Source organism: Dendrobates tinctorius, unplaced genomic scaffold, assembly GCF_039654945.1.
Source record: "Dendrobates tinctorius isolate UK_male_01 unplaced genomic scaffold, ASM3965494v1 ptg000103l, whole genome shotgun sequence".
In the NCBI taxonomy this organism is placed as follows: domain Eukaryota; kingdom Metazoa; phylum Chordata; class Amphibia; order Anura; family Dendrobatidae; genus Dendrobates; species Dendrobates tinctorius.
This window is the reverse complement of record NW_027361771.1, coordinates 29749648-29763846: the sequence shown is the minus strand read 5'-3', so window position 1 is coordinate 29763846 and position 14199 is coordinate 29749648.

Sequence of the window (14199 nt, the reverse complement as noted above, 5' to 3'; positions counted from 1 at the left end):
ACATGTCTAGTGACGTAATCCCCCTGTGCTGTAATCTCCCTGAAGGGTCTGCTTTGTGATCTGACAGGGGCTAATAGGTTGGGCGCATGGTATCGGGGTGCACCACAGGCAAGACAATTCTCCCTCCAATTGGGGTTTTGTTGACCACAATTACTGCAGACCCATCCAGGTTCATCACTGCCACTAGGTGGCTTAACAGCTATTTGCATCTCTGGGTACAGCTTAGCCGGTGGTGGAGGTGAACTGGGAGTTGTGGCAGGAGCCATAGGTACTGGTGGTGGCACTGACAAAGGGGTTGGATAGGGTGGAGGCTCATGCATTTTCTCCACTGGGTCATCCGTCATTCTGACCTTCTTTGGACGTATCCATTTCCCTGTCTTCTCGTTATATGCCCACTTTTCCCTCTGAGCAACTTGTGAACATTTTAAACATGCTTCAACCTGTTCTCCCCATCCCGCATCTGCAATTTTTCCTGACTTCGTGTCTTTTATTTCTTTCCATTTATCCTTATTCAAAGCCTCTTTCCCTTCTACCTTGAATTTTTTTAATACCTTTTCTAGGTCTCTTGCTGCACTTTTTCCATATCTATCTTCAATTATATCACATAACCAATTTCCCTCCTCAGGTGTCTTTCCCTGACTGTTCCCCATTTCTTTATCCTGTTTCTCTTGTTCCTTCCTGTTAATCCTCCCTTCCTTAGGTGGTGTATTGGGTAAGCTCAAGACTAGGCTCTACTATACCTCGTTACCTTCTTCCTAAGGTGCTAACAGGCTAAATGGGGTGTCTGTTCCTCGTTGTACTACGTGTTTCGTGTACTTATATGCTATGTAACATCCGAACAGAAGCACTCCCACAACACACAGGATTGTAAACAAAGTATCCATCTATCGGGGTTCTTCAGTCATATCTTGTCACAGGCTCATTTCGCGGTCCTGTGCTCATTTGATCACACTCTTATCTGTCACAAGTAGAGTTGAGCGAAACGGGTCGAAAAAATTCAAAAGTCGCCGACTTTTGGCAAAGTCGGGTTTCATGAAACGAAACCCGACCCTAGGATGAGGTCGGCCACGAGGTCGGCGACTTACGCGCCAAAGTCGCGTTTCAAAAGTTTGTTTTGCGCTCTTTTTCAGCCAATCAGTATCCACGGACACTGTGGGCAACGTGATGACATAGGCACGGGTCACCACCATCTTTCAGAATGGCATGCAAGTGATTGGCTTGCTTTGGTGGGCGTCACAGGGGGTATAAAAGGGCGTGCACGCCGACCGCCATCTTACTTCTGCCGATCTTAGTATAGGGAGAGGTTGCTGCTGATTCTGTAGGGAGAGCGTTAGGCAGGGAAGAAGACAAAAAAACTGCTTCTGCTGCTAGCGATTTGGCCTGCACAACACACAAGTCACTGTGTGTGCAGTGCAAGGGGAGGCTATATTGTGGTGTATCAGTGGTGTTGGTTGTTGGGCTGCCTTCTAAGGCTTCCTGACACGCTGGCATTGCTGTTTACCCACTGCTCCGCAAACTGCTTTTTTAAAAGCAATCCAATCTCCCTTATCCTCTCGTCACTTTGGTCACAGGCAGCTGTGCCATCGAGCGTGTCACATAGCGCTCAGATATCAGTGGGCCGCACACAATCCACAAGTGTCCACTGTCCACAAGTGTACGCAGAGATTCAAAATCTCCATTATCCTCTCGTCACTTTGGTCACAGGCAGCTGTGCCATCGAGCGTGTCACATAGCGCTCAGATATCAGTGGGCCGCACACAATCCACAGGTGTCCAGTGTCCAAAAGTGTACGCAGAGATTCAAAATCTCCATTATCCTCTCGTCACTTTGGTCACAGGCAGCTGTGCCATCGAGCGTGTCACATAGCGCTCAGATATCAGTGGGCCGCACACAATCCACAAGTGTCCAGTGTCCAAAAGTGTACGCATAGATTCAAAATCTCCATTATCCTCTCGTCACTTTGGTCACAGGCAGCTGTGCCATCAAGCGTGTCACATAGCGCTCAGATATCAGTGGGCCGCACACAATCCACAAGTGTCCAGTGTCCAAAAGTGTACGCAGAGATTCAAAATCTCCATTATCCTCTCGTCACTTTGGTCACAGGCAGCTGTGCCATCGAGCGTGTCACATAGCGCTCAGATATCAGTGGGCCGCACACAATCCACAAGTGTCCAGTGTCCAAAAGTGTACGCAGAGATTAAAAATCTCCATTATCCTCTCGTAACTTTGGTCACAGGCAGCTGTGCCATCGAGCGTGTCACATAGCGCTCAGATATCAGTGGGCCGCACACAATCCACAAGTGTCCACTGTCCACAAGTGTACGCAGAGATTCAAAATCTCCATTATCCTCTCGTCACTTTGGTCACAGGCAGCTGTGCCATCGAGCGTGTCACATAGCGCTCAGATATCAGTGGGCCGCACACAATCCACAAGTGTCCAGTGTCCAAAAGTGTACGCAGAGATTCAAAATCTCCATTATCCTCTCGTCACTTTGGTCACAGGCAGCTGTGCCATCGAGCGTGTCACATAGCACTCAGATATCAGTGGGCCGCACACAATCCACAAGTGTCCACTGTCCAAAAGTGTACGCAGAGATTCAAAATCTCCATTTTCCTCTCGTCACTTTGGTCACAGGCAGCTGTGCCATCGAGCGTGTTACATAGCGCTCAGATATCAGTGGGCCGCACACAATCCACAAGTGTCCACTGTCCACAAGTGTACGCAGAGATTCAAAATCTCCATTATCCTCTCGTCACTTTGGTCACAGGCAGCTGTGCCATCGAGCGTGTCACATAGCGCTCAGATATCAGTGGGCCGCACACAATCCACAAGTGTCCACTGTCCACAAGTGTATGCAGAGATTCAAAATCTCCATTATCCTCTCGTCACTTTGGTCAGAGGCAGCTGTGCCATCGAGCGTGTCACATAGCGCTCAGATATCAGTGGGCCGCACACAATCCACAAGTGTCCAGTGTCCAAAAGTGTACGCAGAGATTCAAAATCTCCATTATCCTCTCGTCACTTTGGTCACAGGCAGCTGTGCCATCGAGCGTGTCACATAGCGCTCAGATATCAGTGGGCCGCACACAATCCACAAGTGTCCACTGTCCACAAGTGTACGCAGAGATTCAAAATCTCCATTATCCTCTCGTCACTTTGGTCACAGGCAGCTGTGCCATCGAGCGTGTCACATAGCGCTCAGATATCAGTGGGCCGCACACAATCCACAAGTGTCCAGTGTCCAAAAGTGTACGCAGAGATTCAAAATCTCCATTATCCTCTCGTCACTTTGGTCACAGGCAGCTGTGCCATCGAGCGTGTCACATAGCGCTCAGATATCAGTGGGCCGCACACAATCCACAAGTGTCCACTGTCCAAAAGTGTACGCAGAGATTCAAAATCTCCATTATCCTCTCGTCACTTTGGTCACAGGCAGCTGTGCCATCGAGCGTGTCACATAGCGCTCAAATATCAGTGGGCCGCACACAATCCACAAGTGTCCAGTGTCCAAAAGTGTACGCAGAGATTCAAAATCTCCATTATCCTCTCGTCACTTTGGTCACAGGCAGCTGTGCCATCGAGCGTGTCACATAGCGCTCAGATATCAGTGGGCCGCACACAATCCACAAGTGTCCACTGTCCAAAAGTGTACGCAGAGATTCAAAATCTCCATTATCCTCTCGTCACTTTGGTCACAGGCAGCTGTGCCATCGAGCGTGTCACATAGCGCTCAGATATCAGTGGGCCGCACACAATCCACAAGTGTCCACTGTCCACAAGTGTACACAGAGATTCAAAATCTCCATTATCCTCTCGTCACTTTGGTCACAGGCAGCTGTGCCATCGAGCGTGTCACATAGCGCTCAGATATCAGTGGGCCGCACACAATCCACAAGTGTCCACTGTCCACAAGTGTACGCAGAGATTCAAAATCTCCATTATCCTCTCGTCACTTTGGTCACAGGCAGCTGTGCCATCGAGCGTGTCACATAGCGCTCAGATATCAGTGGGCCGCACACAATCCACAAGTGTCCAGTGTCCAAAAGTGTACGCAGAGATTCAAAATCTCCATTATCCTCTCGTCAGTTTGGTCACAGGCAGCTGTGCCATCGAGCGTGTCACATAGAGCTCAGATATCAGTGGGCCGCACACAATCCACAAGTGTCCAGTGTCCACAAGTGTACGCAGAGATTCAAAATCTCCATTATCCTCTCGTCACTTTGGTCACAGGCAGCTGTGCCATCGAGCGTGTCACATAGCGCTCAGATATCAGTGGGCCGCACACAATCCACAAGTGTCCAGTGTCCAAAAGTGTACGCAGAGATTAAAAATCTCCATTATCCTCTCGTCACTTTGGTCACAGGCAGCTGTGCCATCGAGCGTGTCACATAGCGCTCAGATATCAGTGGGCCGCACACAATCCACAAGTGTCCACTGTCCACAAGTGTACGCAGAGATTCAAAATCTCCATTATCCTCTCGTCACTTTGGTCACAGGCAGCTGTGCCATCGAGCGTGTCACATAGCGCTCAGATATCAGTGGGCCGCACACAATCCACAAGTGTCCACTGTCCACAAGTGTACGCAGAGATTCAAAATCTCCATTATCCTCTCGTCACTTTGGTCACAGGCAGCTGTGCCATCGAGCGTATCACATAGTGCTCAGATATCAGTGGGCCGCACACAATCCACAAGTGTCCACTGTCCACAAGTGTACGCAGAGATTCAAAATCTCCATTATCCTCTCGTCACTTTGGTCACAGGCAGCTGTGCCATCGAGCGTGTCACATAGCGCTCAGATATCAGTGGGCCGCACACAATCCACAAGTGTCCACTGTCCACAAGTGTACGCAGAGATTCAAAATCTCCATTATCCTCTCGTCACTTTGGTCACAGGCAGCTGTGCCATCGAGCGTGTCACATAGCGCTCAGATATCAGTGGGCCGCACACAATCCACAAGTGTCCACTGTCCACAAGTGTGTGCAGAAATTCTAAAACTCCCCTGTCCTATAGACACCTTGTACCTTGTTTTACATTACTATATAGTTTGTTGGATTTTGTCTACATTTCTACCAAAAATGAGGAAGGCTGGTGGAAGAGGCCGTGGAATTGGGCGGGGGTTGGCAGCTGGTAATGATGGTGTTGGTGGTGGATCTGATGGTAGTGGCAAGAGCAAAATAGGACCAAATGCAGGAGGTGCTGACCCTGCGTCATCGTCTGTCTACATAAGGCCTCGAACGCTTAGTTTTCTAGGAGTTGGCAAACCGCTTTTAAAGGCAGAGCATCAGGAAAAAGTTTTGTCTTACATTGCTGACTCAGCCTCCAGCTCTATCGCCTCCTCTTCTTCAGTTGTAAAAAGTAAAAGCACTGAGTCGTCATTGGAGGCTCATGTTCATGAACCACACCTTTCCTTGTGTCCTTCACCCCAACCAAGATTGAAGGATGACGCAGGCCATACTACTGATTACTCCATGGAGCTGTTTTCACATACCATGCCTGGATTATCAAGTCAAATGGTGAATTACCCAGGCCAAGATGAATCTGACATGGAGTGCACTGATGCACAGCCGCTGATGGATGATTCTGCTGGTACATTCACTCAGAGCACTACATTGTCCTCGCAGTGTACAGAGCCAGATTTTGACCCTGATGAGACTCAGGTGCCCCTTCCCGCACACTATACCACCATACACGGTGACACAGAGAAAGGTGCACATGACATAGAAGAGGAGGTGATGGATGACCCAGTTGTTGACCCAGATTGGCATCCATTGGGGGAAGAGGGTGCTGCTTCCAATAGCTCAGATGAGGAGCATCCACAGCAGACATCGACATCGCAACAGCTGTTATCTGGCAGGCCCGGAGCACTCCAAAGACAGGTTCCAAACATCAAAAGAGTTGCTGGACAGCTTGTCCAGAGGGTCAAAAGATCACAGCGTGCTAGGCCGCAAAATGTCTGCCAAAGTAGGAAGAGTGCAGTGTGGCAGTTTTTTGAACAAAATCCTCATGATCAGGCCAAGCTTATCTGTAAGAAGTGCTCAAAGACCTTTAGCCGAGGGAAAAATCTGAAAAATTTGAATACCAGTTGCATGCTTAGACATTTAACCAGCATGCACTTGCAAGCATGGACACAACACCAAACCTCAAGTGCCACATGTGCAACTGATCACAACGAAGGTAGTCAGCAACGCTACATTGTTTCCCCCACTGTAAGCGCACCGGTTAGCACAGCAGCAAATGTTGAGGTGTCGTTGCAAGGCCACAGCAGTCAGGGAATCCCACTGTTATATCAACGAAAGACTGATTCTAGGCCATCAGAAAGAACACCAACTCCATCACCATCATCAACCCTCTCTCAGTCCGCCCTGTCCACCGCTACTTCCACCATATGCAGCTCTCAAGTCCAGCTCACCCTCCCAGACACTATGAGTAGGTCAAGAAAGTACTCAGTCTCTCATCCGCGTACACTGGGTTTGAACGCCCACATTGCCAAACTAATCTCGTTTGAGATGATGCCCTTTCGGTTGGTGGAAAGCACAGCTTTCCGCGAACTCATGGCCTATGCAGTACCACGCTATGACCTACCCAGTCGCCACTTCTTCTCTCGCAAAGCCATCCCAGCCCTCCACCATCATGTGAAAGACCGCATTGTCCATGCACTCAAGCAGTCAGTGAGCGGAAAGGTGCACCTCACAACTGATGCATGGTCCAGTCGGCATGGCCTGGGCCGTTACGTGTCCATCACTGCGCACTGGGTTAATGTGGTAGATGCAGGGTCCACAGGGGACAGCGGTGGTGGGACAGTGCTGCCTAGCCCACGGTCTAGGAAACAGTTGGCTGTAGGCGTTCAACCCTCCTCCTCCTCCTCCAGAAGCGACAGCTCGTCCACAGAGCGCAGTCGTACGAGCACTCCATCTGCAGCTGCCACTGTTGCACACGATGTGTCCCCCTATCGAGCAGCTAGTGGAAAGCGTCAGCAGGCTGTGTTGCAGATGATGTGTTTGGGCGACAGACACACCGCCGAGGTGCTGGCCGAGTACTTGAAGCGACAAACTGAGTCATGGCTGGGCAGTGTACATCTTGAGGCAGGCAAGGTAGTTAGTGATAACGGCCGTAATTTTGTGGCAGCCATAGCCCTTTCAAAACTCAGCCACATACCTTGCTTGGCTCACACCTTGAACCTGGTGGTGCAGTGCTTCCTCAAAAATTATCCGGAGTTAACAGCCCTGCTCCAGAAGGTGCGAAGACTGTGCGCGCACATCCGCCGGTCGCCTGTACATTCCGTTCGTATGCAGAAGCTGCAGCGATTGCTCCACCTTCCCAACCACCGCCTCATTATCGACATTGCAACAAGGTGGAACTCCACCCTGCACATGGTGGAGCGGCTGTGCGAGCAGAGGCAGGCCATAATGCATTTGTGGGAGGATACACGGCCAGGCACTTTGAGAGCAGACATGGAGTTGACAGGCGTGCAGTGGTCGAAGCTGAAAGACCTTTGTAAAGTCCTTCAGTGTTTTGGGGAATGCACACGGCTGGTAAGCGCAGACGACGCCATCCTAAGCATGAGCATCCCACTTATGCGTCTGCTCATGCAAACTTTGACGCACCTTAAGGAGCAGGCGTCTGCAGCCAATGTTGATGAGGAGGAAGAGGAGGAGGGAATCCTTGATGACATTCAGCCATTGTCTGCTCAGGGACCTCTCCTGGATGAGGTGGAGGAAGAAGAGGAGGAGGAGGAGGAGGATGATGGGGATGATTACTTAGGGGAGGAGGATGCATCTCGTGGGGCAAGTGAAAATGTTGGCGTGGCAAGGTCTGGTACAGGGTTTGTGCGTGACTGGAGGGATGTGGATTTGCCAGAAAGTGCTCCTCCAACCAGCACTCGCAGTGCATCATTGACACCGGGAACATTGGCCCACATGTCAGATTATGCCTTGCGGATCCTAAAAAGGGACCCCCGCATTGCCAAAATGATGAACGATGACGACTACTGGTTGGCCAGCATCCTGGATCCACGCTATAAAGGCAAATTACAAAACATCATGCCTCAGGAGAACCTTGACCTAATATTGGCTAATAAACAAGCAACTCTGGTAAATCGGTTGCTTGAGGCATTCCCAGCACACAGCAGCGGTGATGGTTCTCACACGAGCCGTACGGGCCGGGGGCAGCTTGGCAGAGGTGTTCGTGGTGCACACAGCAGAAGTGGCGTTGGAGACAGGGGTTTCATGACAATGTTGTGGACTGATATTTCAAATACCGCTCACACAACTGGTAATACTGCATCGATGGAAAGTGACAGGAGATAGCAGTTGTCAACTATGGTTACAAACTACTTTTCCTCCCATATCGATGTTCTCCCACACAGGTCATTCCCCTTTGACTATTGGGCCGCTAAACTGGACACCTGGCCTGAATTGGCCCAATATGCCTTACAGGAGCTCGCTTGCCCAGCTGCAAGTGTGCTACCGGAAAGAGTCTTCAGTGCAGCTGGATCAATCCTGACAGAAAAAAGGACCCGTCTGTCAACCCAAAATGTGGATGATCTAACCTTCATTAAAATGAACCACGCATGGGTTTCCAAGGATTTTGTCCCACCTTCCCCTGATGACACATAGGGTGACAGAAAAATGGCTTGCTTTGGTCCACCTCTTCCTGGTACTTCACCTATTTCGCCTTTTGCATCAGTTGAATGTCCAACATCAACATATGCCACTTTCTAAAACTCCCTAACTGTGCTGCCTCCCCCCCCCATGGCCGGGGTCACCACCTAGCGCACGACACCGTGCGAGTGCCATTGCCCTGGACAGGTGGGTAGGCCGACTCTTGGGCGCGGGCACTGGCACAGGGTCCCTCATAGTGCAATCAAGTGTCTCTGACGGTGGTGGTGCACACCCGCCGTCAGACACACCGCTGTACTATGAGGGGCCCAGTGCCAGTACCGACGCCCACGAGTGTGCCCCCCTTGCTTGGCCAGGGCCCCAGCATTTGCAATCTTTACCTCTCCCTGCTCCTCCGCTGTGTAATCTGGGCCGTCAAATCCATACTGTGCCTGACACCGTCTGTGCCTGCCTCCTGATGTATAGACATATATTTTGAATGTGTACGCTATCCATACATGTTATCCGGGGATACGGTACCCCTTCTAACCTTTGTGCAATGACGTGCAATCCATACTGGGCCTAACACCGTCTGAGCCTGCCTCATGCTGTATAGACATATATTTTGAATGTGTACACTATCCATACATGTTATCCAGGGATACGGTACCCTTTCTAACCTTTGTGCAATGACGTGCAATCCATACTGGGCCTAACACCGTCTGAGCCTGCCTCATGCTGTATAGACATATATTTTGAATGTGTACGCTATCCATACATGTTATCCGGGGATACGGTACCCCTTCTAACCTTTGTGCAATGACGTGCAATCCATACTGGGCCTAACACCGTCTGAGCCTGCCTCATGCTGTATAGACATATATTTTGAATGTGTACGCTATCCATACATGTTTTCCAGGGATACGGTACCCTTTCTAACCTTTGTGCAATGACGTGCAATCCATACTGGGCCTAACACCGTCTGAGCCTGCCTCATGCTGTATAGACATATATTTTGAATGTGTACGCTATCCATACATGTTATCCGGGGATACGGTACCCCTTCTAACCTTTGTGCAATGACGTGCAATCCATACTGGGCCTAACACCGTCTGAGCCTGCCTCATGCTGTATAGACATATATTTTGAATGTGTACGCTATCCATACATGTTATCCGGGGATACGGTACCCTTTCTAACCTTTGTGCAATGACGTGCAATCCATACTGGGCCTAACACCGTCTGAGCCTGCCTCATGCTGTATAGACATATATTTTGAATGTGTACGCTATCCATACATGTTATCCGGGGATACGGTACCCTTTCTAACCTTTGTGCAATGATGTGCAATCCATACTGGGCCTAACACCGTCTGAGCCTGCCTCATGCTGTATAGACATATATTTTGAATGTGTACGCTATCCATACATGTTATCCGGGGATACGGTACCCCTTCTAACCTTTGTGCAATGATGTGCAATCCATACTGGGCCTAACACCGTCTGAGCCTGCCTCATGCTGTATAGACATATATTTTGAATGTGTACGCTATCCATACATGTTATCCGGGGATACGGTACCCCTTCTAACCTTTGTTCAATGACGTGCAATCCATACTGGGCCTAACACCGTCTGAGCCTGCCTCATGCTGTATAGACATATATTTTGAATGTGTACGCTATCCATACATGTTATCCAGGGATACGGTACCCTTTCTAACCTTTGTGCAATGACGTGCAATCCATACTGGGCCTAACACCGTCTGAGCCTGCCTCATGCTGTATAGACATATATTTTGAATGTGTACGCTATCCATACATGTTATCCGGGGATACGGTACCCCTTCTAACCTTTGTGCAATGACGTGCAATCCATACTGGGCCTAACACCGTCTGAGCCTGCCTCATGCTGTATAGACATATATTTTGAATGTGTACGCTATCCATACATGTTATCCAGGGATACGGTACCCTTTCTAACCTTTGTGCAATGACGTGCAATCCATACTGGGCCTAACACCATCTGAGCCTGCCTCATGCTGTATAGACATATATTTTGAATGTGTACGCTATCTATACATGTTATCCGGGGATACGGTACCCCTTCTAACCTTTGTGCAATGACGTGCAATCCATACTGGGCCTAACACCGTCTGAGCCTGCCTCATGCTGTATAGACATATATTTTGAATGTGTACGCTATCCATACATGTTATCCGGGGATACGGTACCCCTTCTAACCTTTCTGCAATGACGTGCAATCCATACTGGGCCTAACACCGTCTGAGCCTGCCTCATGCTGTATAGACATATATTTTGAATGTGTACGCTATCCATACATGTTATCCGGGGATACGGTACCCCTTCTAACCTTTGTGCAATGACGTGCAATCCATACTGGGCCTAACACCGTCTGAGCCTGCCTCATGCTGTATAGACATATATTTTGAATGTGTACACTATCCATACATGTTATCCAGGGATACGGTACCCTTTCTAACCTTTGTGCAATGACGTGCAATCCATACTGGGCCTAACACCGTCTGAGCCTGCCTCATGCTGTATAGACATATATTTTGAATGTGTACGCTATCCATACATGTTATCCAGGGATACGGTACCCCTTCTAACCTTTGTGCAATGACGTGCAATCCATACTGGGCCTAACACCGTCTGAGCCTGCCTCATGCTGTATAGACATATATTTTGAATGTGTACGCTATCCATACATGTTATCCAGGGATACGGTACCCTTTCTAACCTTTGTGCAATGACGTGCAATCCATACTGGGCCTAACACCGACTGAGCCTGCCTCATGCTGTATAGACATATATTTTGAATGTGTACGCTATCCATACATGTTATCCGGGGATACGGTACCCCTTCTAACCTTTGTGCAATGACGTGCAATCCATACTGGGCCTAACACCGTCTGAGCCTGCCTCATGCTGTATAGACATATATTTTGAATGTGTACGCTATCCATACATGGTATCCGGGGATACGGTACCCCTTCTAACCTTTCTGCAATGACGTGCAATCCATACTGGGCCTAACACCGTCTGAGCCTGCCTCATGCTGTATAGACATATATTTTGAATGTGTACGCTATCCATACATGTTATCCGGGGATACGGTACCCCTTCTAACCTTTGTGCAATGACGTGCAATCTATACTGGGCCTAACACCGTCTGAGCCTGCCTCATGCTGTATAGACATATATTTTGAATGTGTACGCTATCCATACATGTTATCCAGGGATACGGTACCCTTTCTATCCTTTGTGCAATGACGTGCAATCCATACTGGGCCTAACACCGTCTGAGCCTGCCTCATGCTGTATAGACATATATTTTGAATTTGTACGCTATCCATACATGTTATCCGGGGATACGGTACCCCTTCTAACCTTTATGCAATGACGTGCAATCCATACTGGGCCTAACACCGTCTGAGCCTGCCTCATGCTGTATAGACATATATTTTGAATGTGTACGCTATCCATACATGTTATCCGGGGATACGGTACCCCTTCTAACCTTTGTGCAATGACGTGCAATCCATACTGGGCCTAACACCGTCTGAGCCTGCCTCATGCTGTATAGACATATATTTTGAATGTGTACGCTATCCATACATGTTATCCGGGGATACGGTACCCCTTCTAACCTTTGTGCAATGACGTGCAATCCATACTGGGCCTAACACCGTCTGAGCCTGCCTCATGCTGTATAGACATATATTTTGAATGTGTACGCTATCCATACATGTTATCCAGGGATACGGTACCCTTTCTAACCTTTGTGCAATGACGTGCAATCCATACTGGGCCTAACACCGTCTGAGCCTGCCTCATGCTGTATAGACATATATTTTGAATGTGTACGCTATCCATACATGTTATCAGGGGATACGGTACCCCTTCTAACCTTTGTGCAATGACGTGCAATCCATACTGGGCCTAACACCGTCTGAGCCTGCCTCATGCTGTATAGACATATATTTTGAATGTGTACGCTATCCATACATGTTATCCGGGGATACGGTACCCTTTCTAACCTTTGTGCAATGACGTGCAATCCATACTGGGCCTAACACCGTCTGAGCCTGCCTCATGCTGTATAGACATATATTTTGAATGTGTACGCTATCCATACATGTTATCCGGGGATACGGTACCCCTTCTAACCTTTGTGCAATGACGTGCAATCCATACTGGGCCTAACACCGTCTGAGCCTGCCTCATGCTGTATAGACATATATTTTGAATGTGTACGCTATCCCTACTTGTTATCCAGGGATACGGTACCCTTTCTAACCTTTGTGCAATCACGTGCAATCCATACTGGGCGTGAGAACGGCTGGCGAGCTGTTAAGCAAGCTATAGCACCTGTCCAGACAAGTACAGGGATTCCCTAGCGAGGAGACTTATTTGATTGTTTTCTATGTTGGGACAGCAATTTTTGGGGAGCACTATACTCTGGAGAATGATAGATGGGGCCCACCATACACTGGAACATTCCAAAGGTGGACATCAGACACTGGAGCAGCATTTACAGGGCCCATTATACACTAGAGCATTAGAAATGGGGCCCATTATGTTTGGAGCATTATTTGGGCCCATAAGACAGTGGAGCTTCATCCATGGGGACCAACATATACTGTAGCATTATGTGGAGCTCATCATATACTGTTTCAAACATTATATGGGACCAATGATATTGTATGGAGAAATAGATGGGCCTCGTCATGAGATGTAAAAAGTGAGGTATTTTTCATTGTACTGTACCGCTATTTCTCTGCCGTATCGGAGCATGATGAGTTGTGGTATGTGTTAAAGGGGCGCTCTTTCGCCCAGGGCACATGAAAACCTGCAGCCAGCCCTCCCCCCCCACAAATTTAGCCAAATAACCCCCATTTTTCAGTGCGTAACTTGTATTATGAAGTTAATTAAGGTTGACAAGCTTAAGTAAGAAGAATTGATGCTTTTGGCATTCAAATGGGCACTGTAGGTGTGTTTCCTGTCCTCCTCTCACTGCCGACTTTTATTCCCCATTGACTTACATTGGGTTTCGTGTTTCGGGACGACCCCGACTTTTCCCTATAATCGGACGATCTTGCTCGACCCGACTTTTGGAAAAGTCGGGTTTCACGAAACGAAACGCGACCATAAAAAAGCAAAAGTCGCTCAACTAGTCACAAGGTTTATTCGTAAAGGGTGTTGATTTAAGCTTAGGCGGTGACCTCCCCGAAAGGACGCTGTCACATAACCCAGTTAGGCAATATCACCACTCTTTGAACGAATACCTACTGTGCAGCTTATTTTTCTACTTTCCACAACCTTTCAAATCAAAGTAGTCATTCAACAACCTCCCTGATTCCTAACACGGAATCTTCTATTGTGGAGAACTTGTCCGTCGGGGCTTTGCAGCATGAACTGTTCACCCAGCCTTATATTCCGTAATGTCAGACCTCTCCCATTTCGATTTGCATCAGCTCTTTTTCTAAAAATAGCTGTGCACAGACAGAACCTACAGTAACCTCTCATTCGAGCAAAAATTACATATGCGTGTCACACCCGATTTCCTCAGAGTTCT